At 36.1% G+C, this 26,421-nt stretch overlaps 1 protein-coding gene and 2 long non-coding RNA genes across 3 annotated transcripts in view; 1 reads left to right on the top strand and 2 right to left on the bottom strand.

Annotated features, from left to right (window-relative positions):
• Window positions 1–26,421, top strand: part of LOC309484259 — a 159,585-nt gene that overhangs the window by 74,462 nt on the left and 58,702 nt on the right. The window lies entirely within an intron of this gene.
• Window positions 1–26,421, bottom strand: part of LOC309484192 (uncharacterized protein) — a 64,456-nt gene that overhangs the window by 19,218 nt on the left and 18,817 nt on the right. The window lies entirely within an intron of this gene.
• Window positions 18,893–20,114, bottom strand: LOC309484342. The gene is made up of 2 exons (XR_014200850.1): window positions 19,878–20,114; window positions 18,893–19,796 (listed from the first exon to the last, which is right to left on the bottom strand). It is a non-coding gene; the product is annotated as an uncharacterized lncRNA (long non-coding RNA).

The raw sequence follows: 26,421 nt of genomic DNA on the forward strand, positions 1-26,421 counted from the left end.
TTTACAATAAGGTTTCATTTGATAGCTACACTAGTAAACATGAATGAACTATTTTTATATAGCATTTGTTAATCTTAATGTTAATTTCAACAATTACTATAAAAATCAAAAGTTGTATCTGTTGACATTAGTTAATGCACTGTGAACTTACATGAACAAGCAATGAAGAATTGCATTAACAATGATTAATACATGATGTACAAAATGTATGGCTCATTCATTGTTAATTCATGTTAGCTAATGCATTTATAAATGTTAACGATGAGACCTTACTGTGAAGTGTTACCAGTTTATTGCTACTCTCCTTTTCTATACCATACATTTTATATGACAATAAAATACAAATAATAAATTGTCAGTTAATCAGTGGTAATTAAACATATTTATTTTATTTTATTAATTACTAAACAATGTCATGGTTAAGTCATTATTAGGGGTGTTCGATTCCGTTTTTGGCAGTCAACTCCCACCGTAGGTATCGATGGAATCAACTCAAAACAGGGTCAGCAATAAGAATACAAGATTGCAGTAATTTTTACACACTTAATATTGGCTATTCTTTTTTCCGAAACGAAGCCTTAATCTCCCTTTTTAAACAACACACTTTTAGCGTGACAGGCCAAATTAGTTCAGTTTAGAGATGACATTACCTTGAAATGAGTATCACCATTGTCTCTTAATTGTTGCCAATGCCTAATTTTAAAGAAGGAAAAGTCACAAGAGAAAGAGTTATTATTTAAGAGTTAAATAAATGAGGAATGTTTTCTTAAAATAATGAATCTAAACGGTTGGGAGATAAGCGCATTGACGTCTTGTAATAGTGCAAAAAGCTGTGTGGACAGGAGAGTTCAAGATATAAATAATATCTAGCCTAAATACATACAATAATGTAACCTTATTAATGTTGTGTTTATTCTTGTTGGCAATTTAAAAAAATATGATTAGTTTAATGATTATGAAGACAAATTAGTATGACAATGGGAAACCAAATTAATATTTACTGTAATACTACTTTGATGAAACCACAAAGCTGGCAAGGGGCTACATTGTATTCTTACATTGTAATTAGCTTTTATTTTATTTTTGTTTATTTTTGTAAAATAAGCGACATGAATCATAAAAGTATGTGACTGTGACGTTGTTTCAGTGACAGCTCCAGCTCTCTGATGCATGAGTGAGTGAGTGATTTCAGACACAGCAATGACAACAAGAGTCGATTCCTGTGCTGGAGTCGACTACACTAGGAGTTGACTCCATCTTTCTTGGAGTCGACTCACCATCACTAGTCACTATTGTTAATTTTGCAATGAAATTCAGCATCATTTTACAATCATGGAAACCATATGGCAATCAGTTATTGGTCTGTGTTCCCATTTCAGAGTTAGCTAAATCCATTATTGCAGGGTTCCTCAAATCTTGCCCTGGAGGGCCAGTCCCCTGCAGAGTTTAGCTCCAACCCTGATCAAACACACATGAGCAAGCTAATCAAGGGTTGAATCCGAAATCGCCCCCTATACCCTCAAATAGGGCATTATTTGAGGGGACAGCCATTTGTAGTGGTGTCCTAAACCATAGTGGACGTTGTTGAGTGCACTCATTCAATCCCATATTGCACCGCAATAACGAGTGTACAGCCGATGTACGTCCAACTCACTTGTTTTCATTCACTAGTGAACTGTATTAGTGGATTAACGTAGGGAATAGTGATTGAGGGTTTAGGGGGTGATTTCGGATTCAGCCATGGTCTCCTGGATCAGCCAAACCAGCAATGCAAGTTTGAGGGGTGGCGCCCCGACAAATCTCGCGAGAATCAACGACTTGCTTTACGGCACGACGTCACATACATCAACATCATATGAAGTAGCCTCTATGGAAGACACTAGCACGCATTTCAGACGTGAATCATGGCAGAGTCAACAAAGAAAACGAAGAAAGTGCTGTCGGAAGAGTGCAGAGACGGCTCTGCTTGAGTGGTATTTACGAAAGTAACGTTAAATACAAGTACTCCACAGTGACTCTAGGGGTCGCTGTTTGAGAAAACAGAAACTGCATAGTGTTCCTTTAAGATATTTTTGTCCCTTGTTAGTCGGTGTCCATCTAATCTGATAGTTGTCACTGTGGCTTCTATAGGAAGAAAGTCATTCATTATTATCTTTCTTCATTTGACAAACTTTAATTCTTTGCTGTGCGATGCAAACAGTGAATCAGATCAATTAATGTTTTATGTAATTTGAGGAATTCCTAGATTAAAATATCTCATATTGATCGCAAACTCTTTCTAAGGAACAACATATTAGTGACTGTGTTTGCATGCACCCTCAGAATGCAATTACAATGAGATTTAGGCAACATTGCGATTATAAATTACCTCATGTAAACACAATACTTTGATCAAATTGATGCGATTAAGCTCATAATCGTAGTAACCATAATCATAGTAAAATATGTGGCGTATGCCTATTTAAATCACAATAAACAGGCACACAGGCATCGCAATGAACACCTTAACTAAGCTGGACTATGACACTATTTTCTTCTTTGTTGCATTATTTTCCTGTTATCTCTGTAAAGCTACTTTGAAACAATCTGTATTGTAAAAAGCGCTATATAAATAAAGGTGACATGACTTGACTTGACTTGACTTGACCTTAATATGCCATTCACATCTATTCCCCTCTGACTGTGTGAAAGTGCTTGTGATGAACATGGATGATGCTGTCATGTGCAGATTCATAAACATAGTGGTTAGTAAAGAAGGCATCACATTTTTGGGGTGCTGAAGAAACTGCGTTCATGTTTACAACGTAGTGCGACATGAATATAATCCCGTATACTGATGTTTAAAAACACTGAAATGCAGATATTAAGCATGTCACAGAAAAAAAAAGAAAAAAAAAGTCCAGAAATGTTTTGATTTTGACGTCAGTGGATTAAAACGGTGGCCAGTAGCACTTATTGTATATGCGAGTATATCATTAATGCTGTGCATCGGGATGTGTGAACAATGGTGATAAAAATAACCACAATACTTAGCGAATAATCAGAATAATGAAAATTGCATTTAAACGGGAGTGAAGAGGTTTGCTTGTGTCATCGTACTGCGATTAAGTCTCTACTCTGATTATTGAAAATAATCACATTATTGGTGCATATATAAGTGCAATCTCCTCAAATTGGTCCTAAAATGACTGATTTGACCCTTCATATGTGACTCCTGAATGGTGCATGGCTTTCTCTCACAGAAACTATAGTTTAGTGGGGAAAGATGGATGAGAGCTGGTTAAACAGTGTTTCTGTGCTCCACGGGTTGATATACAACATGCTTCTATGACTATCTGTGGTTAGTTGCAGCACACGGGCCATAAAGGTTAGAGTCAAGGAAATGAGATCACTATTACCAACCATTTGTGAGTGATAGTCTAGCCGGCAACACATGCACGGCCAAAGCAGAGCATTATTATTGGCCGATCATTTTTCTCTGCCATGGCATTGATGTATGTGGCCGAGGAATAAGTAATGCATATGTAACCCATAGGCCCTTAAATATAAATTTGCCAGAACTAAACCTGGCCGTTATTCGGTCCTTATCTGCATTCGCAGGTTGGTAAGATCCATCAATGTTTATGAAGCCGGTCCATGTAATTCCAGCACATTTGTCCACAGAACACACACATGGAAGTTTTCCATTACACAATGATTATCATGTTACAACATTTTGAATATCCGTCCGGATACCATCTTGAATTATTCTAGTGGAAAATCCCAAATTTCTTTATGAGATAAGGGAGGGATCGGAGAGAGGCCTTCCCAGTACTCTGAATGAAGATAACTAGGTTTTATTAATGACCTGCCATCAGACAGGACCATAATTAAAGTTTTTTCCCCCCTCCCTCTTCTCGCCAAAGGACGGTGGACAAATTTTCTTGATAATTTGATAACCAAAGGACACTAGAGGGAAAACGCTGGAAAAAAGGGCTGAAAAAAGCGAGGCGAGCCATCGATGCTATCGCGACTCATTTGATTTGTCCAGGGAGGCCACTCCTATCGGTCCCTTTCACCTGCGAATGCTTAATTATCCGCCCGATGCATATGGGAAAGTCATTAATTAAATTTGACTATTGGTTAATTCTCTCCTTTGCATGTGTTATCTGGCTCTTGAGCCAAGCGTGAAGACTGTAGTTTCACTGCGAGGACCTTGTTAGATACACGTAAGGAGCCGCGTGAAATGGATAGCTTTTATTATGTGAGACACGCCGCCAATTGATTGAAACTACATTTGCATTTGGGTGAATAATATCTCTTATTAGAGAGAACAAGCTAATAAATAAAGAGGACTGTCTGTTAGTTAATTTGTCAGTGACTGTAATGTCTGCCTGCATCTGCATGGAAACTTATTGAACAGCGGACGTGGGCCGCATACTGATGGCTTACATTACAGTGGCTGGAAATAAACACAGTATCCAGTGAACACAACATCATCCTTAATGTGGATACTGGTGTATAAACCCATACATGCATTATATTGACGCTCATGACTGTAGATTTTTGTAAAATATTTACATGAAATTAATACTTTTAACAGACCATTGGGTGACATTATGCAGCTCTAAATGATGATTATAAAATTTCAAATAGCGAATTTACAAAAAACATCATACTTGATCAAAATTGATCAACATTTAATTTATGTTGATTTCTAAAGACATGTGAAAAAAAAAAAATATATATATATTTTTTTATTATTATTATTATTTTTTCTGAACTGTAAATGGACTGCCTGTTGTATAGTTAAACCTGTAAAAAAGGCTGAAAATACAAGTACATACAAACACAGTATCCAGGATTTAGGACATACATATTTAGAAACTGTCATGGTTGCAGAAGAGAAAGAGTAGGATCTATTCACAGCATTGGTTTTAATAAACACTAAATAAAAATATCAAACACTCAGAAGTTTCATATAAATACGAAGCAACAAAACAACCACTGAGACGAGAACGGAACAAATGAAATAACTGAAAATGATCTCTATATACAAACGTAAACAAGGGGAGCTAACGAAAATCAGGTGGGGAGAATTAATCAAACAATGAATAACCATAGAAAATAATGCAAACGTGAAATCCAATGAAACAGACAGGGAAAAACAGGACACATTGAAAAATCACATAAATCACACAAATCAGAATTGGGCATCAAGACCTGCTTTGTAAATGTGGCCTAAGAGTCCCACTTAAACTAAACACAACTCAGACATAACGTGACAGTAACAATATTTGTCTCCATATTAATGCACTTTTTTTATCATAGAAATAATGCATGGATTGGTTATTGTATGTTTTTTATATATATATATATATATATATATATATATATATATATATATATATATATATATATATATATATATATATATATTTGTATAAATAATACAATTATAATAATTTTTCCAACTCATACTTTTTTTCAATCACCATGCCCACTTAGGGAGCATACATTTGTGCATTTGGTTCTTTTCTTGACGTCACTCAATTTCTCTTTTTACATACATTTTACATTTAGGTTCTTAAATAGTATTGTTGCTTTATGATCTATTTTAACCAAATATGCTTCTTTAGTTGTTTTTTTTTCACTTGCATGAAGTATTGCATTGCCCACTTTGGTATCACTTTATAATAACTGCATGCTATGAATCATTAGTTAAGCATTAGTAATAGTTAATTCATAATTTATAAAGCATTAATAGACATCAATAAGCAGTTTTATAAAAACAGCTATAATGCTTTATTCTTGATTTATAAGCAGATCCATAACGTGTTTAATAATTGTATTTTCATACTTTACTAATGATCAATTTATCATTTCTAAATGAAGTATTACATTAACAAAGCAGTTATTAAGGAGTTGTTAGTGATTCATAAGATCATTTGGAAAGTGCAAGCAAATGATTAATAAACTATTTAAATGTACATTTATAGCCTACATCTTATTATTTAGACATAGTAATATAGTTACTCAGTGTGTTAATAAATGCTTTACACTGTAAAAAAAATTCTAACCCTCCCAAATCAAAAATTTCAAGTGACCGATAACACCTACATTTTTCAATTGGCCCAAGTGAAATTCTTGTTGCAATAGTGTGTTAACATTGGCTCAGTGAGAAATAATACGTCAGACTAATTGAAAAAATGTAGATGTTATCGGTCACTTGAAATTTTTGACTTGGGGATGTAATTTTATTTTACAGTGTATTAACATGTATTCCTACTGTAATTCATGATTAATTCAGGTCGTTATAAAGCATTTAGTAGTGGTCGGCTAACTATTTTTGTGAGCTCATCTAAAGTGAGGACTAGTTATGCCTCGTAAAGCATTTACAAAGGAGATTTAAAGGCTCAGTTTTCTTCTGCACTGCTTTTCTCTAATGTTTTAAAGTTAGTACTGAAGTAGTTTTGAGTTTTGACACAAAAATAGTTAACTAACAACTACTAAATGCTTTATAACTAATTAATCATGAATTCCAGTAGGAATACATGCTAATAAAGCATGTTAATAAAGCATTTATTAACACACTGAGTAACTATTACTATAGCCTATGTCTAAAAAAAAAGATGTATAAATGTGCATTTAAATAGTTTATTAATAATTTGCTTGCACTTTCTATAGTGATCTAATGAACCACTGACAACTCCTAAATAACTGGTTTGTAAATAATGTAATAATTTAGAAATTATAAATTGATCATTAATAAATTATGAAAATACAATTATTTAACACATTATAGATATGCTTATAAATCAAGAATAAAACATTTTTATCTGTATTTGTAAACTGCTTATTAATGTCTATTAATGCTTCATAAATTATGAATGAACTATTTACTAATGCTTAACTAATGGTTCATGGCATGCAGTTATAAAGTTCTACCAATATTTTGTTGTTTAATATTGCCAAAAGTATTTTGTTTCCATTTTGACAAATGGGTCAGATAATTACCAACCACATCAATCAGATAATTATATATATATATATATATATATATATATATATATATACAAAACATATTTGTAATACAATGCAAATGTGTAAATTTAATGAAGTGGCCTATATTTAAAAGCTGACTGAGTATTTCCATATTCCAAAGTTTCATGTAGCTAAAAGAAAAGGGAAAAATATTGCCCATCCACCTGTAGTGCATTTCATCAACATCAGCTCTTTTGTAAGAGCCGCTCTGAAAAGCGACATGTAAACGGTTATGTTTTTCAATTCACGGGCCAAGGACATGATTTTCAAGGGAGAATATGTAGGCCGTATATACCACCATCTTATCACAGGATGGGTACAAATACAGTATGAGCATTCATGAGAACACTAGAAACACATGATACACAGAATCAGCTTTCAGTTCCAGCCATTAAAGTGGCTACATTTCACCAGCAGTTCTAATCGATTTGGAAAATGCTGATCTCTCTGTCTGAATCCATTTCCACTGGTGAAATATTCACCCCTTTCATTAATACATTCAGATGTAAAGCGCAGCATCTTTCCCACTGTTAACATTATGCCAGTCCATTAACTCATCAAATAAAATGGAAGTTCAATGGCGTGTGATAAACCTTACTGCCATGGAGGGATCTTAAAACGATTAAGTCTCTCAATGCCTCTCGCTTTCTCTCCCGCGCTGTGCCAGTGGGTGAAACGGCTTAATGGAAACAGACGGGATAGTTATGAAGAGATCACCATCCCTGCCATACAATATTCCCTCCAAGACGTATTAACCTTTAGCGAGCACTCGCCCCCTCTCTCCATTAGCCCAATATCCATCAGCGGGACGCATTCGTGCTGACGGCTGGCACTAAGTGTTTAACTGTAACGTTATCCATCCCCTGTGTGTTTCAGCAGACAGCCTCCAGTCAGACCAGACCATCCAATATATACTTATCACAGCAGGATAAAAAGATTATCTGGACGGATCGAAGGGTGGCGCTTCTATCTCTCCTGCCACGCTCTCTGTGCCTTAATCTGCCGGGCTTTCGGACACTAGATTGCCTTATCAAATACTGTACCTGTGCCGTAGTCCTGCCATGAAGGTCACAGCGGATCTACAGGGGTCGGTGAATGTTTTTGGGACAGAAATCCACCCGCAGGGTGTACGTCACTCTCAGTGCCGATGCTGGTTACAGCGACCGGCCTCATTTATCAGCGGCCCGCTTGCCTGTCTGCTCGCTTTGCTTCTCTCTGCCCTATAAACTGAGTTCGGGCCACCAATCAAAGAGGCTTTAGATAAAGGTCCAGAGGGAGAGGAGGTGCCTGATAACCTCTCACTGGCCTTCGTCCGATCAGAGCGGCTCTCTGCAGCCTCGGCTCAATCCGATTCTTGTCAAATGATGAAAGAGCTTGTAAGAGGTCCTGACAGGGAGAGTGTGTTTGAGTGTGTGAGTGTTGTGTTTGTGAAGGGGACCTTTACTTAGTTTGATACGCTGATTGTACAATTAATCAAAACGCAATTAATCGTCTGTAAACTAGTATGGTATCACTAGTATTTCACCCTTTTATTTGAGAAAACTATCAGATGCACACAGAAACTCAAAGCCTTTCAGGACCATCCGCTGAAATAAAAATTCGTTTTAACTTGAAGAAATGACTGTATGACAGACATATACTAATAAAAGGATAAAAAGTATTAATTTAACTTAATTTTGAAAAGTGTCAAAACATTTTCTTCCATGGTTTCATTATAACAGTAGACTTTGCAGCACTTTGTTTGTCAAAAAAATAAACGGAATTGTTACATTTATGTTTTATAAAAAAATAAATAAAAAATAAATAAAAAAAACTAACAATTATTTTATTTATTAATCATTAAGTTGTTAAAATTTTCAATTTAATTCAATTGATTAGACTTACTTTTTGATTATCAAGTTTTATTTAAACCATCAAAACAGGATAAAAAAAATTTAAATGGAAAAAAACAGGGCCCTACAATTTAGTTTTTGTTAAACTTTTAGCAAATTGTTTATATATATATATATATAGTATTTGTGTGAATGTATTCTGTTAATTAGTCAAGTAATAATTGTGCATTTTGTCCATTACATATTTAGTTTTCATCATAATGTTTTTTCTCTGAGTAAATACTTTGGTGACATGACCTATTTAGACAAAGTTACGTGTCTTTTCAGTGCATCAATTTATTATTATTGATTATTTATTCCATTATGACTTCTAAAATTGTATTATAAATTATATATCAAGCTTATACTTTTTTTGTGTACATTTTGGAGATATAATTAGCCTCCTGGTGTTTCAAAATATGTTGCAAATTTGGCTATAGTTAATGTCATTTTGTTAGTTATTCTGTTTTAGTGACAATGAACACTTTCTACTTTTTTTCATTTTTCAAGTTCAATAAAAAAACATTAATGTTTTATGAACATACAATACAATTAAGGATCAGCAATAGTATATTTATAAATGAACATTAACCTGGGATAATATAGCCTCCGAATAAACCGAACAACAGTGTTGTTGTTGTTTTTTTCCAAGAGAGGGAAATTGGACCGGGAAAGGAGCCGGGACTCAAACTTGGTTCGCCCGAAGTGCAACCTACCATATGTCGGAGCACTTGACCACACGGCTATGGCTCCGAACCGAACCTTAAAGTGTTACTGTATTTTTTTCATGTGTGTGTATGTGTTTGAGGGACATAAATGTCCCCTATAGAATGAATGTGTTTGTGTGTATCTGTGTGAGTGTTGACTGTCGGCTCTTCTAGAGAAGAGAGAGCAGAGCAGAGGATCTGGATGACGCTCGGACACAGTGTCAGGCTGCTTTCATTCCCGTCTGCCCGGGTCACGGCCGCTGTGTGTTTAAGACACGGGGGTAATGAGGCCCACAGCAAACCGCGTGTGTGTGTTTGTGTGCGTGGGCCTCTGTGTATTACCAGCTGTATGTGTGTGTGTGGACTGGCTGAGTGACAGTGTTGACCTCCTTCTACGCTGTAGCCTGAGTCCAGAACACATATCGCTTGGCCTTTCCAAAATAGGGGTCAGACGCACAAATTCCCCCTGCCCGCTGTCAGTCTGTCTGCAGCCGGCAGGGGTTACGAAAAAGATTGGATCGGCCCGAGTGGAAACGCTTACGGATGATGTTAGCAGCTTCAAACCTTTGAATAATAATCTGTTATAAACAAACAAACTGAGATTAATACAAACAATAATAAAAATCATTTACTTGCCTTCGTGCCGTCCCAAATGCATATGACTTTGCTTCTCCAATGGAACAAAAAAGAAGATATTGTGCAGAAGCTTTTCTCTATAATGCAGGGATGGATGCTGCCAAACTCCCAAAAACAAAGCATCATGAAAGCAGTGTGTGCGACTTATGTTATATTCCATGAGTTACGAAGCCAGGTTTGATGTGTCACGATGCATTTTCTTGTCCCATACTGGAATATATATATATAAAAAGATTAAGAGCCTCTGTCCTCATTTACCTTTGATGTATGAAATCGAGCAGTGTGAATATTTTGATCAATTCTTTTTGTGAGTGTTATACATAAAGTCATACAGGTTTGGAACAACCCAAAAAGAACTGCTTAATTGTATTAAACATTAACTTGTACTTAAAATATTAAAAGTATATACATATATATAACAGTATATATATATATATATATATTTAAAAGTTGTACTTGTTGTATTACATGCAAGTAACCCTAAAGCAAACCCAATAGCACATGTTGTTAATTGAAATTGCTCAGTATTTAAATGTATAATTGCATTGTAACAGGGACACCTTAAAATAAAGTGTAACATATAAAAACATGCACTTTGTAATATCAAAAAAAAAAAAAAAAATCTTTTTCTTTAAAGAACATTTTAAATCATTGTTATAATAATCTTTAAAGTAGTACATTTGCTGAATAACATACTAAAGCACATGTAAAGTACTTGATTATAATTTTAACTGTAGTATTATTCGATATTACATTTAAAGTTATTTTAAATGTACTAAATTGCAACTTCATTGTGACAAATGTGTGATTACAAATATATTTAAATGCATGATATACAAGTTTAGAAATAGTATAAATACTATAAATAGAGATACATTTCATTAAAGTGTATTTTATTAAAGTATAATAAAGATATTAAAGTACATTTAGTTTACCATAAATGCTTGTCAGTGCATTCGGCAGTAGCATTAACCATATTTCAAAGACAATAGAAGTAATTATGAAATTACATATAAATATTTACTTTAAATGATTGAAGTTGTGAGTAAAACCTGTTTGAGTAAGTTTTACAAGAAAAAAGTTATGGCAAGCATTAGAGCCGAGAGACAAACAAACCGTGTTTGAACGGTCGCCGGTTCCCCCTCCTTCTTCCCTAATCCTTATCAACATACCTCATAACAATATTATTCCAGTCTTTCTACTTCAAAATGTCACGTTTAATTCAAGTAATTATTTGTCAATTTAACCAGTAATTTCTCAGTGAAAACTGTTTCTACACCATTTTTTTTTTCAGTGCACTTTCAGACATGACAGTAATTAAAGAAGAAGAAGAGCACATTTGTGAGTGAACTATTCCTTTAATATTGCAAAGAAAAACCCGAAATCCATGTTTGAGTCGTGGTGCAGATTGTAATGAGTTGACACAGTGCTCTTCACACAGCGGTTTGGGTTTGAGTCTGACTTGTGATTCTGATCTCAGTCCCTGATAAAGGCAAAAAAAAAGGCCATAACTAATAGTGTAAAACACATCTCATCTGTGCATGTGGAACAGGTTTAAATTGCGACACGCTGTGTAACTCTAATCTATTTGCTGTGTTACTGAAGGTTCAGACAAGCAGAGCAGATGTTTCAAGTACCACAAGCAGCCGTGGATTCTAGTTTGTAGTTGTACGGGAGATGTAGGACAAGCTTGCTAAAACCATCTTGCTTGTGGTGAAGTTGTATTCCATTTGTTGGTTTCAAGACATCCTGTGGCATTCGGTGTCCTTTACCTCAGGGCTTCCAGGATGTGGAGATGAACATCAGACCTCTACGATCTTTGCATCACACACACACACACACACACACACACACACACACACACACACACACGCACACACACACACGCACGCACGCACGCACGCACGCACGCACGCACGCACGCACGCACACACACACACACACACACACACACACACACACACACACACACACACACACACACACACACACACACACACACACACGCACACACACACACACACACACACACACACCCACCACATTGGATGTTACCTGCTTTTAAAGGATCACATCCCTGGTGCAAACCATGTGGTCGCCTCAGTAAGCACAGTGACATGCTCATACTAGGCGAGATTCGTTTTCTGTTCAGTAAAAGATAATAGGAGAGGATAATTACAGTGACAGTGTCAGATGAAATGTATTTTCTTTGTACTCAGCTAACTCCCCACAGAAAGCATTTCAATTTACTCTGTCTTGCACAGAACAATATCGTCCCTGTAGACCGTGACACGAAGGGCCATTACAAACGACAATATATATTTCATATCTCCCGAAATGTTTGCTGCAAGTTACAAATGGAGATCTATTCAAGTATTTATGCCATGCAACCAACAGAATATGTATTAGTAATACATGTGGGGTGAAGAGAAACATATTCTCTTGCTTATATCCATTTGTTGTCAAGATGCATTGGGCTCTAAGGTCGAGACTGAGATGGAGAAAGTCTCTCATTTCTGCAGTTCAAAGTTTCTATATTCCTTACAGTATGTATGTAAGAGTAATTAACACAATTTGCACTTCCTTTTTAAATCAATATCAAGTTGTATTGTTTGTTGGTAACACTTTACAATAAGGTCCCATTAACATTACTTAATGCAATAACTAACAATAACAATACACAATGCATCTGTTACAGTATTTAATAATCTTCGTTAGTTAATACATGTTATCTCAGGTCCATTAAATAATACTGACAGAATGGATTGGTAAATGCTGAAATTAACATTAACTAAGATCAATAAATGCTTTTGAAATACGTTTCATTGTTAGTTCATTAACTAATGAGGTTAACTAAAGTTAACAAACGGAATCTTATTGTAAAGTGTTAAAAAATATATTTATTTCAGTGAAAGTGTATAGTTTACGTGCAGTAACCGGTCATAGTTTTCACCTTTTTTATTCACTAGTAAATTTTAAATGATTCTGCTGTGACAAATGACTTTTAAAGTGCCCCATTTATGCTATTTTTAAAGTTTCTAATATTGTTTTGGAGGTCTCCTTCAATAGGATTACATGCACCCAAGGTCAAAAAACACCTTTGTGTCAAAAAACACAAAAATTGCATACCCTACCTTTGATATGAGCTCATAAAAGCTGCATGTATAGCCTAATTATAAAAAATATCAGGACAAAATGCTGTTTAAAATACAAAAAATACTCTCAAAGGGGTTTTATAGTCTATTAGGCCAGACTTTGTTGTTGTATTACAGTGTGTTATTCCACTAATCAATCAAATTTCATTTTGAAAAGGACACCTCATTGAAATCTGAAGCAGGTGCCATATTAAAACAAATAACAATGTAATGTTGATCTGTGGCAGCGTCAACTAGTCAAGCAGCCAGAGGAGAACAACGCAGCATGTTAGTGTCACACTGAGACATGGCAGAAATAAGGTAAGCATTAATAGTTACAAAATGAAACACTGCTAGGAATGCTTGTTTACCTCTGGTTATATGCATTTTAAATGCCTGGGCTGAATTGAAAATAAAAACAATTAAATTTTCAGCATTGCAATGTGCAGGGGAGCATGCGTTAATCGCTACACGCAGAAACATAAGTTAAGAGTCTTCCAGAATTTATAGAACAAGCTCTTACGTTATTTTGGGTGTTGCTGAGTGAGGAATTTGCATTGGCATGAATAAGTAATCCAGCACAACACGAGTTTTTAGTTCTGTAGGCAGCAATCAAAATTAATTATTTCCATTGTTAATTTTTCATTGCTTTTATCCAAGACTGAGAAAATGCATTAGTCACTTAGCATTCACTAAATTTTTCATGGCAAGCTGTTCACAAGAAAACAAAATAGCCACCTAGAAAAAAAAAAAAAAGAAAAGAAAAAAAAACACCACATGCTATGACTCGAGTTCGCTTAAACAAGCTTCTTCTATGGCCCTGTTTACAACTGCTATTAGGATGAGTTTTGGTCGATCAGATATGAGTATGAGTATGAGGGAGACATATTCCCATTTACACCTGGTGTTTTAATCTGTCTCTTTTTTCCACTTTCCACCACTTCTGTCCTGATTTCTTCCAGGGAAGAGTCTATGGGTAGGTAAATGTATGGGGTTTTTCAGATCTTTCGATGTAATGGACAAAATAAGCTTGCCCAATTTACATATGAACGTGAAAAAAGACGACGGAAAAACCTACGGAGAGCAGCAGCTTTCGTTTATTCTCTGACAGCCGCAAGACCACGCCGGATGCTGTGAGTGTGTGGTAGAAATCAGGAATGATGAAAAAACATTGTGCTTGGTATGTTTTTCATCTTCAAAGCAAGCTTGGGTCTTCAGCCGACAAAGTTTTACGAGTTCACACTTACAAATAATAAGTATGAGTATGCGTATTTGGCGTGCCGTCCAAGGAGAGGGCTCCGAGCTCAGTATTTTGGCCCGAAACTAGAGTACTCCACCTGTATCCCAGGCTGTGGTAGGGAGTCAGGGTGGCGGAGGGATGCTGAAAACGGTCAAGGAATATAGGTAAGTTGGCTGCATATACATACATACATATATATATATATATATATATATATATATATATATATATATATATATATATATATATACATACATACATACATACATACATATATATATATATATATATATATATAATGTTGATTGGATAGATCATTTGAACGTGTTCCTCATGAACTCTGTTATAAAACCATTTAAATCACATCTGGCTAGTGTGCTTCCCATAATGTTTACGCATTAGGTCAGTAGGCGGAGAGTAGATGGTGTTTTGTGGCTGTTTGAACACATTCTACCACATAAGCATCTACTCTGCAAAAGCAATGCGGTCAAATGCGTTTTCGACTACCTCTGAAAGTGGTCAAAAGTGGACAAGTTCAAAACGTTTTAGACATTGTTTACACATGTATTTAGCGTCGCACACTTGTGATCCGATCAACGAAAACCCATCTTACTACCAGGTGTAAACAGGGCCTTTGATGTAAGGAATGAGAACATTGTTCAATTATTTTCCTAAAACTCACATTCTTCCATCTGAAACTCTATCCTGTGATACAGCAAAGTTAAAAGCACTAAAAGTCATAATTTAACATTGTGCAATGACATTGACTCTGTCTGTGTTCATAAAATCTACATCCAGTATTTTTTTATTTATTGTAAATCTGCCTGTTAACATTAATGCAATATTTAACATTAACCAACAAAACTTTCACAGCGTGCATTAATTTAGCTTCATGTTAATACGTTATACATTTTTAACAGTACAATTTACACATTAACATTACAAACTAGCATGAACAAGCAATTATCAATAGTATATAAATGATGGTTCATTGTCTGTTCTAATGAAAAAAAATAAAAAAGTTAAATGATATAACCTGACCGTAAAGTGATTATGTGAATGTGTGCTGTATTTTGAACCCTTACAGGTAATAAATCACTACTAAAAGAAAGAAATAACAAATACGGTATGAACTAATTCTGCTCAAATGCAAAGCAAGATCCTGAGAAATCCGCTTAGCGTTCGATGATTAAAAAAGGCTTTATGTGCACAAAAACACATTAGATATGCTGTAATTAGTATTACTGTCATTTATCCTTCCCACTTCATTCCATCATAAAGACATCAGAGCCTGATGCACAATAACAAAAACCTTGAGGATTTGCTTGTTTGAGCATCACGATGGAAGCTTTGTGTGTCGCGAATGCTCAAGCTCCCAAAAATGACAAAGCAGATGTGTTTTTCTATGACTGGGGGCTTATGGTGATATTTCCCTGCTTCGCCTGAGGCTACGTGCTTTTTACTCATCAGACCGGTGGAGACGAGGGCCTATTGATGGGCTCAAGTCTCTCAGGAGATTCATGTTTATAGTGCATGTCACTGCCCCATTTATACAGTATTCATCAGTGTCTGTGTGGGCAGATATACACTCACGTGACACGGACCGATCGAGAGGTTTCAGAGTTTATCATTTTAAAAAAGATGATGGCCGTGCTTTATGATTGACCAACAATTTACAGCCGAATACACAGAATCAGTTGTACAGTATAGTCACAGTGGGAGATGATCCACCTTAAAGAGAGGATTCATGTTCATGCAAACCAGTATGACTTCTAGATAAAAGGATTTTTTTTAAAAAAATTAAGAATATCCTGGCCGCTCTTTTTTTAAATTTTTTATATTAAAGTGAATGAGTACTGAGGCTGTACACTATAAAATGTACCATAAAACCCCCCAAAACAAAACAAAAAACATAAAGTACCTGAAGGAGAGGCTGAAAGTAAAGTCAGTAATCACTAAAATCAGTCTGTTCCTCAGATGAAACATTTTGTTATTATACCGCCCTGCATCATATTTGCTAAATGAAATCTAACAGGCTACTTGTTTCTTACTAATTTTGAGGTGCTGATTCCAAAAAAAGCTGTAGCATGTCAACTTCTCACAAAAAATTCCCTTACGCAAATAAAATATATTTTCTAATATATGAATGATCAATACATATTAAATTATTGTATGGTATATTAGAAAAATATGTAGAATAATATATTGTGTAAATATATTAAAATATATTGAATAATACATAAGGAATTGCTTCTTTCATATATTGACACTTATGTGGCAATATATTTACTTATATATCATAATGTGTGTAATTTAATATTCAGTAATACACTTGATAATGTATGGAACTGCATGCAAATATATTGAACATTTACTTTACAGTATATATACACACATACATAGACATATATAATGTAATATTTCTTATTTAGAAGTATTCACATTATGTTTAATCATTTCATATACACTCTAAAAAATAAAACATTGGGTCAACAAAAAAAAATATGTTAACGTTTTCCACTAGAATTTTTATGTTAAGACTACTGGCAGAATTACATTAATTCAAAGCGATGTTTTGAGTATGGTGAATTACTTTTTTTGGGCCACAATAAAACGCATTTCTAAGTAACATGAACTTAATAATTTTCAACATGAATGCAAGTAATTAAGTTGATCCAACATAATGTTTTAAGTTAGGTGAAGGAGTTTTTTGGCCACAATAAAACACATTTCTAAGTAACATGAACTTAATAATTAAGTTGATCTCTGCAAGAGTTAAGTTGAGCCCTTTTGATTTGATTTGAAGTTGATTACTCTTTTAAACATACATGTAACATTCATCTTTTAATATATTTCCCTTTCAAAACATTTAAATGAACTGTATTACCATGTCCTTTCTAATACAACGTAAAGCATACATTTTCTTAGAAATCAACCTGTGTACTTATCACTTCAAATCAAACATTCAATTGAAATGTATGGTCACTACACTGTCATTGGACAGGCGCGCACACTGTTAACGATATCATTGGCTGTAGAGTGTGACAATCTGTCAATAAAAATCAGCCAACACTTTTTTGTTCTCCTCCGATCTACATTGATCTCATAAATTGCCTCTGTGAAGTTTGAACACAGAAAACATTTCATCACTGGATAGGTTTCGTTCGTCAGCTGAATGTGCCGAACGCTTTTCAGAGAAGACAAGGCAACGTTATTTTAGTACAATTCACACCCAGCGGTAACTCGGAGAAAAAAAATCTCTGAATGCTTAACGTGAAACTTCGGACTTCCGACCTATTACCATGGTGTCAATTCTCTATTGATTTTGATGGTAATATCAATTTTGATTAACGTTAATATGCGCGAGGGAGGGAGAGCAAGACAGTTTGAAGACTGTGAGAATGCGCGCGCGCGGCCGGAGGAGGGTGTATCTCTCTCTCTGCTCGTTCTCTCAGTAACATGCGGGCGCCTGTCACAATTGTAAACAATAAAAACGAAATTTGGAAAACTAAAACGGAATTCATAGGGCCCTACATAACTCCGACTTGTTTTGAGCAAAGTATCTGAACAAATAGTATAATGTTAGCTATACTCAATCAGTGACAGGCTACAGCTACTAGCTAACTTAACCTCGGCACACAGACTAACGTATACTATCAACACTGCTCAAATTTCAGAGTAAGGACTTCCAGATTTCGGTATTCGGTTACAGTAGGCTATCACCAACAGAATCCTGAGCGAATGCGAATATGTGTAAGCATAAAATTACTTACCATTCACCACATTACGCTTCAGCGAGTTTCAGCTGTGGCCACACTCCTCTGGCCTTAAAGGGACTCTGTGTAGGAATTTCTCCCATCTAGTGGTGAAATTGTATTTTGCATTCAAATGAATAATGCTCTCCAGCGCCTCACTTTTTCAAATGCGCGTTGCATCTACGGTAGCTGTTATGTACCAAAAAGCTATGACAGGATGTCTTATAATAGCACTTCGAGTTTTTCTTGGTGAAACTGAAACTTGAAACAAAGAAAAAAAGATTGTTAGTTATCAATTACTGACTGTGAAAAACATTAACTATGGTAATTAGTAGTAATGCCTTCTTTACTCGTTATATTTTTTGAAGTACGTGCATTGTTAGATATCATCATCATCAGAGCCTTCTCTATCGTTACTTTACTCAATAGCTGCTATTCATCAAAGAGTCTGTTTAACTTTTAACTATAAATGTTCTACTGTCTATATAACATAGCTGCCAACTTTTGAGTTTTGCTTGGAGTGAGATTTATGGAGGAGCGGGGGGTGGGGGGGATATCTACACAAGATAGGCATTAATTTTTCTCAAGAAAAAAACAACTCACCTAATGCTGTAAACATACAGAAAGATACATAATGCGTTTTTTTTATTATTATAATAACTTTATTTAATGATATAAATACAAATATAATAAATATGTAATATAGTACACATATTTAGCAAAATACTCTTTATAGCTCTTTTTTTCTAGCCAACTAACTGCTAGCCTTTATTATGGTCATTAAATGGCTTTCCTGAGGTAAATGTTGTGACATACATAATTGTTCTCCAGCTGTTTACCATTTGTTTGATTGATTGGTCGATATAATGTATGAGGAATATACATTTCGGTAAGTTGTACTGTATCTTTCAACATTGTTCATTTGTGTTTATTTACTAGCTAGAGATGATCGGTTCACGTGCCGCTAGGGATCCGTCGTGACTCGCGTCACATTTACAAGCGCCAAAAACAGTATATATTGTTTGAATTTCGTAATAAAAGTGACAGAATCTGAGAGCTGAGATTTGTTTATATCATAAGTAACCTGCTCTGTCTATTCTGTCAGTCTCCGTGTCCTCTTTGCTTCGCGATAAAGTACACAACCAAGCAATGAAAAAAAAAGCTTGTAATTAAGACCGTAACATTGACTTACCTGTCGAGAAGAAAGCAGGAAACTTCAGGGTCTCTTTTGAAAGCTTTCTCCTGCGTTAGCTATCCCGACATTAACCCTTGTTTTTGTAATCTCCGGTCACGTTTCCTTTTACGGTCTATTTTGAACTTTTTCGACGACGAGGACTCCTTATCCTGTGACTCAGCATATGTATGAATGAACGGTGTATAAATAACCGTGCAGTGCAGCCTTTTAAACTTGCCGGTGCAGTGACAAGCGCCTCTCACTGCTCTGCTCCTCCGCTTCTGCTGGCTTCAGTCACGTGACGCTGGTTCTGAACGAAAACGCGTTGTGGAAACGCGTTGGCCTAGTACTTTTTGTCCCTCTCTGCTATTATAGTTTTTCAAGATGGCGGAACTACATGGAAGCCTCCGTGGACTTACCCGTCCCATGTATTTAAAGATAATAAATTCTTCGTTTACGAGGATTAGTCTGATCATTGGCATAGGTATTTGTACACCATTGAGGGCATATTTATGAATAAAAATATTGATTTTAGATAATAAAATACCTAAAAAGCTACACATAGTCCCTTTAAACATGCGCAAGGAAACTGTGGACCGTTTACACGTCATCAAATTGTTTTTTACATTAACAGAACTTAAAATTAAATTAATTTTTGATTAACTGAAAATGTTCAACTCTGACAAGTCATGATAGTATATTGAATCAATAGGCATAATTTGTGTGTCATCCCAGCTCAATAAAATAACAATTACAAGTAAAAAGTCTAACAGCATCTCAGAACTTGATTTTTTATTTCACAACAATATATATATTTAAGTAATGACTAAAGGTCCTCTGAATTAGTTTTTAGAGTGTAGTTAACAATAGTACAAACACACCTGCTTGTACTAAACTATTTAGCATTGATGTTGTTGGGCCGATCTTCAACCTAACCACAGGCTACTCTTCAGCACAATGGTAACCCCAAAAACTCAGACCTTCCAGAAACCCTTTTAAATTCCAAAATAATACAACTTAAAACACTAACAGAACTCCCACATGTATTAATATTGGGCAAAACACGTTCTAACACTCCTTTAACAGTCAGAAGATGTTCAGCTGCAAAATGGTGCCAACATGTTGCACGGCAAGCCGTCGCAAGCTTCAATTAACTTTGTGGATCGGGATCACATCGTTGCAGGCCATACTTTAACCTTTTCCAATCATCTGTTGTCCATACCGCTGGAGTTAACTCGTCTACACTGCGGCTCCCATTTTTTTTAAATAGAAGCGCAACAAAAGACGAGGAAAGCGCGGCGGAAGGTTGGCGAGGAATGTACACGCGGACCATGGGAACTACGAGTTGCTTCTTCGGACGTGGCTTTTGCCGGTGTATCCTGATCAGCCTGTGCCGATATTTCGGCCTCTGCAGTTAAAAACTCACAGACGGAGTGGACTGACAAGCCCATCGCTATTTAAAGGGATAGTTCACCCAAAAATGATTATTATTATTAATTAATAAAGGCCTTCTGAAGTGAAGCGATGCGTTCGTGTAAGAAAAAATATCCATATTTAAATCTTTAGAGAGATCCACCAAAAGTTAAAGAGATGATAGCCAGTACTATTGCGAATAACGGTGAAAGACAGCGTAAGGAGTCTGGGTGTCATAATCAACTCGTCCCTCAGCTTTGAAAAACAAATCTGTTGTAAAAAGTCGTTTTTATCAACTTAGACTGATTTCTAGGTTAAAACTCTTTCTTACTTTTAAAGATTTGGGAATTGTCGTTCATGCTTTTATTACCTCAAGACTGGATTACTGCAACTCCCTCTATAGAACGCTGCAGCCAGGCTTCTGACCGGTACAAAAAAAGGGATCACTTCCAGTGTTATCCTCTCTTTATTGGCAGCCAGTTCAGTATGAGATTGATTTTAAGATTGTATTATTGGTTTTAAAGGTCTTCACAACTTGTCTCCATTTTATATCATTAACCTTTTAGGACTCTATACATTGGTTAGGACGTTGGGATCGTCGGATCAAATGTTGTTGGCAGTCCCTCGTTCAGTGAAGTCAAAGGGTGACCGAGCTTTTACAGTTGCTCCTAAATTGTGGAATACAATCCACAATTGTGGATACTTTTTTATTCACTCTTCTTGTAAAATGACTGTGAAGCACTTTGGGCAAAAAAGTAGTTTTTAAATGTGCTATATAAATAAATAAAAGTTAAAGCAGCAAAGCATGCTGGGAACTAGAAATCTGTTGTAATCACTGATTGTAACTAATTTCTTGAATGTGTGTATGTGTGTACAATACATTTACATTTAAATGGGAATGTCCACAACTTACTATGTACTTACATTGTAGTTACATACTATGTACACATAGTTACCATGTAAGTTCACAAGTATTAAGGCCACTTAATATAAAGTTGGACCTATTATTTTATGCCCAATTCTTATTTCTTATTAGAATAATGGCCAGTGACAGAAGAAAATGCAAACATGACCCAGGTGTTTTCTGCTACATATGTGGGGGTATTACTACATCCCAACAGTGACATAAAATAACATATTTTTGTGAAAAAAAAGCTTATTTATTTATTAACTTTATTAGTTATCTTGCATTAAATTGTGTATTTGAACACTTTTTCCATAAAATAAGTTATATGCTACATTTTGAATACTTATTTTTGTTATTTTTAGGGATATTTTGGGGATATTTAATTTAATTTGATCAATCAATAAATTCCACTTGGAACAAACCTTGTTGTATTATTTTAATTTAATACTGTGAAGCTGCTTTGATACAATCTGTATTGTGAAAAGCGCTATACAAATTGACTTGACTTTGACTTGACTTTGACTTGACTTTGACTTGACTTTGACTTATTAAAACCAAAACAAGGAGCAGTCTTGCCCTAATGGTTAAAGAGTCAGACTGGTAACCCGCAGGTTTGATTCTCAATTCCGGCAGGAAATGACTGTGTGTATGTGTGTGTTCACTACTTACTACTCCTAAGGGGTGGTAGTGGCGCAATGGATAAGACACATGCCTTTGGTGTGAGAGACCCGGGTTCGAATCCACTGTGAGACACCAATGTGTCCCTGAGCAAGACACTTAACCCCTAGTTGCTCCAGAGGCGTGCGACCTCTGACATATATAGCAATTGTAAGTCGCTTTGGATAGAAGCGTCAGCTAAATGAATAAATGTAAATGTAAATGTACTCCTAATGTGTGTGCACTAACTTGGATGGGTTAAATGCAGAGGACAAATGCTGAGTATGGGTTATCTAACTTGGCCTTTACGTCACTTTCACATTTGACTTCTTTGAAATTTGAAAAATTTTCATTCTTTTTTGAGAAAAACTTGTACACGATGGACATTTTTCATGATGGATGGCTGTGAACAGGCTCCAAGCTCTGGATGTAATACCGAGATCCAACACAGAGCAACAGAAAACATCACAGGAGACAAAAAACTCCTTCTCTGCTCCTGTTGTATTTTGCATGACCTATAATTCAGAAAAACAGTGAAACATTAATCAAGCGTGACAATCTCTGCTGCATTAATCACGTCGATTTCAGTCTCGACCGTTGATGCTGATTTGTTTATAATATGTTCAATCAAAGGGGCATTACTCAATTTGCCGGTTATTTGCATTTTTGAAGAGCGCCACGTTCCTGAGCGCAGAGGAATCCTGTGATCAATAATATAGTTGCTAATGAGCCACACCGGCCCCCTCTGTGAAGCTTTCATCCAACATTCATTAATATCTTGTTTTATTCATCCGGACACGGAGCTGAGATGTTGAAAACCACAGGACAGCTTCAGCCCACCCTGGAAGAAGAGACACGTGTACGAGCTGCTTTGTTTGACGAGATTAAAAGACAGCGCTGCTCATTCTAAAGTTTGAGTGCTGAAGTCTGTAGAGGAAATGTGAACACGGTCGACGGACCAGGTGTAAGGAATATAAATATGTGCGCTGAACTAGAACCTGATCTACCAGCAGTCTCATATCTTCGGAAATATTAGTTAAGGTGATATGAAAGGGGAAAAAAGTCAAATGTTTCATGCCAAACCTGTTCCAGGAAAGATTAATAAGCAGGGGTGTATAATACCTGAATAATTCTACTTGATTACTATACTTAAGTATTACTTGGGGGAATTTTTATTCACTCAAGTGCATTTTAAACTCAAAACTTGTACTCTTACCTAATTACATTTGTTGTTGTTTTTGTTTGTTTGTTTGTTTTTCAGTGGATACATTTCTTGTATTCTGTCTGGAATAATTTTTTTTGGCCTCTGTGCTGCATCTCACTGTTTAAGGGCTTTTCAATGTATTTTGTGTTCACTCCAATTAAAGTCAACTTAAGTTCTTTTTTTCATCGAATGAGCAACAGGTAGTCTTTTGAACATAATAATTCTTGACAAGGCAACTGAAAAAAGTAGTTGAGCCAACTTGAAACAATGAGGTAATCTATCACACTCGACTTTTTGTTCTGTCATCATGTACTCACCAAGTTGTTCCAAAACTCTATGAATTTATTTCTTCTGTCAAACACAAAATGTGATATTTTGAAGAATATGGGTAACCAAACAGTTGATGGACCTCTATGGGGGAATAAAAAATACTATGGATGTCTATTGAGGGCCCATCAACTGACATTCTTCAAAATATATATTTTTTGTGTTCAGCAGAACAAATAACTTCATAAAGTTTTGGAACAAACTGAGGGTGAGTAAATGATGACAGAATTTTCAGTTTTGGGTGAACTGTCCCTTTAACTCAACTAATTTGCTCCAGTTGAGCCAACTAAAAAAAAAAAAACTTTTGTTCATCTAATGAGTAACAGGTAGTCTTTTGAATAAAAAATAAAAACATATTGTCAAGGCAATTATCTAATGTTTAACATGTAGCAATTCAAGCAGCTACAATCCTTGTTTATCATCTCCATGTTTGATTTTCAAAGATAACTTTAAACTAGAGGCAAACATTTTACCCAGGTAAATATATTTCATTAAAAGTTGAATAAAAGTTGCAATGAGATGCACATACCAACACACAAATCTAAAACATGGTGATGATCAACAATTGTAATTCAGTAAAAATATGAACTCTGAACCAAATGACTGCTAAATAACAGTGATAACGGGAGAATCATAATTTAAGCCAGTAAATGCAAAGCAAGGATAAACTTTAATAATAGTTATTTAAAGGGGGGGTGAAATGCTATTTCATGCATACTGAGTTTTTTACACTGTTAAAGAGTTGGATTCCCATGCTAAACATGGACAAAGTTTCAAAAATGAAGTTGTACGTTTGATGGAGTATTTCTGTGCCAAAAATACTCCTTCCGGTTTATCACAAGTTTCGGAACGTTTTTTTCGAGTATGGGCGTGTGTGACGTCAGATGGTGCGGAATTTCCTTATATGGGTTCTGAGGGCACTTCTCCCGGAAGGGCGCGTGCGCACCCGTAGACCAGAGCGAGAGAGCGAAAGCAGTATGCCCATCAAAGCGCTGTGCTCGGCTTTAGGGAAGTTATCAACGGAGTTGTGCAAGTGTTCTTGGTTGTTCCCTGCATTTCGACGATGATTGTTTTATAAACAAGGCCCAGTTCGACGCCGGATTTGCAGATCGTCTAATGCTTAAGGATGGAGCAGTCCCAACGATAAAGGTTCACGGTCGTGCGTTGGAACCGCAGGCGGTGAGTAAAACTGCTTCAAATATCTGTGTGTTGTTAGCTATCGGCGCATAAGCACAGCAAGTAAACAACATGATCACGTATAGTTAATGTATCTATGGAGCATGCGATGTATGGTGTGTGTGTGATTCGCGCTCGTGATTCTTTAGCTCCGCCCACACGGCACGCCTCCAGCCGCTCGTTTTTTTCCGGAAAGACTCGGTACAGTCTATTTTCTTTCATAAATATAATAAAACTAAAGACTTTTTGGAGATATGAAGGATGCAATACTACTCTATAGGTACTCAAGATTAACATGAGATTGACTGAAACTGAGTGTTTCACCCCCCCTTTAAAAAAATTTTTTCAAGCTGCAAGGCATACTGGGAACTGCACAACATTGTTCAATGTAAAATTGAATCTATTTTATAAAGAGATTTGAGGCTCACCCCTACCACTGCACAACAATATAATGGGAAGGTAAATTAATAACTTATTTATACTACTATAAAAGTAGTTACTCGTTGATTCAAACATGAGTCAATTGCATCGGCTTTCCTTTAACTCAAATGGTATAGCATTGCATTATGGACACCAAGGTCATGGTGGGTTCAATCCCATGGAAATGCATGAACTGCTGAAATATAAAGCAAATAATTTTAATGCACTTTAAGTTCCCCTTCGTCAGTCACTCTCCACGTACGTAAGAGATGCTGACGAATGGGGATCTCGCTCAAGAGCCAATCTACTACGAGTGTATCTAAACGAGCCAATACACATTGGCATGCGATAATTGCACCAGCGGCTGGGCATCACATCGCATCTTTGTCTTTTGCTTCAGAGCAAGACGGTGTAAGTGAGACGTAACCCGCTGAGTCAACCTCCTCAGGCCCCTCACTCCTCTGTAACGCCGCAAACCGCGGAGCTTCCAAGAGAGCACGCTGGTCCGTCCACGGCGGTGCCAGTCGTTTCTTTTGGGGCTCCACTGGATGATCGGATGTCGTTCGCTGCATCGGAGGGCCTAAGCTCTCCGGGAGATGGTGACCGCACCTCTTACCTCTACGGGCCACGTACAACTGGCATGCAGTCTCAGGTCTGTGGACGGTGCCTCAACTACATTGGCATATCAATTGCCTCGAGTTGCTCACAGTACGCCTTGTGCTGGGCCGCCTCAAGGGGCCGCTACATGGCAAGCATGTACTGGTCCGTACGGACAGC

This window comes from Leuciscus leuciscus (assembly GCF_965113295.1).
Source record: "Leuciscus leuciscus genome assembly, chromosome: 20".
Classification (NCBI taxonomy): Eukaryota; Metazoa; Chordata; class Actinopteri; order Cypriniformes; family Leuciscidae; genus Leuciscus; species Leuciscus leuciscus.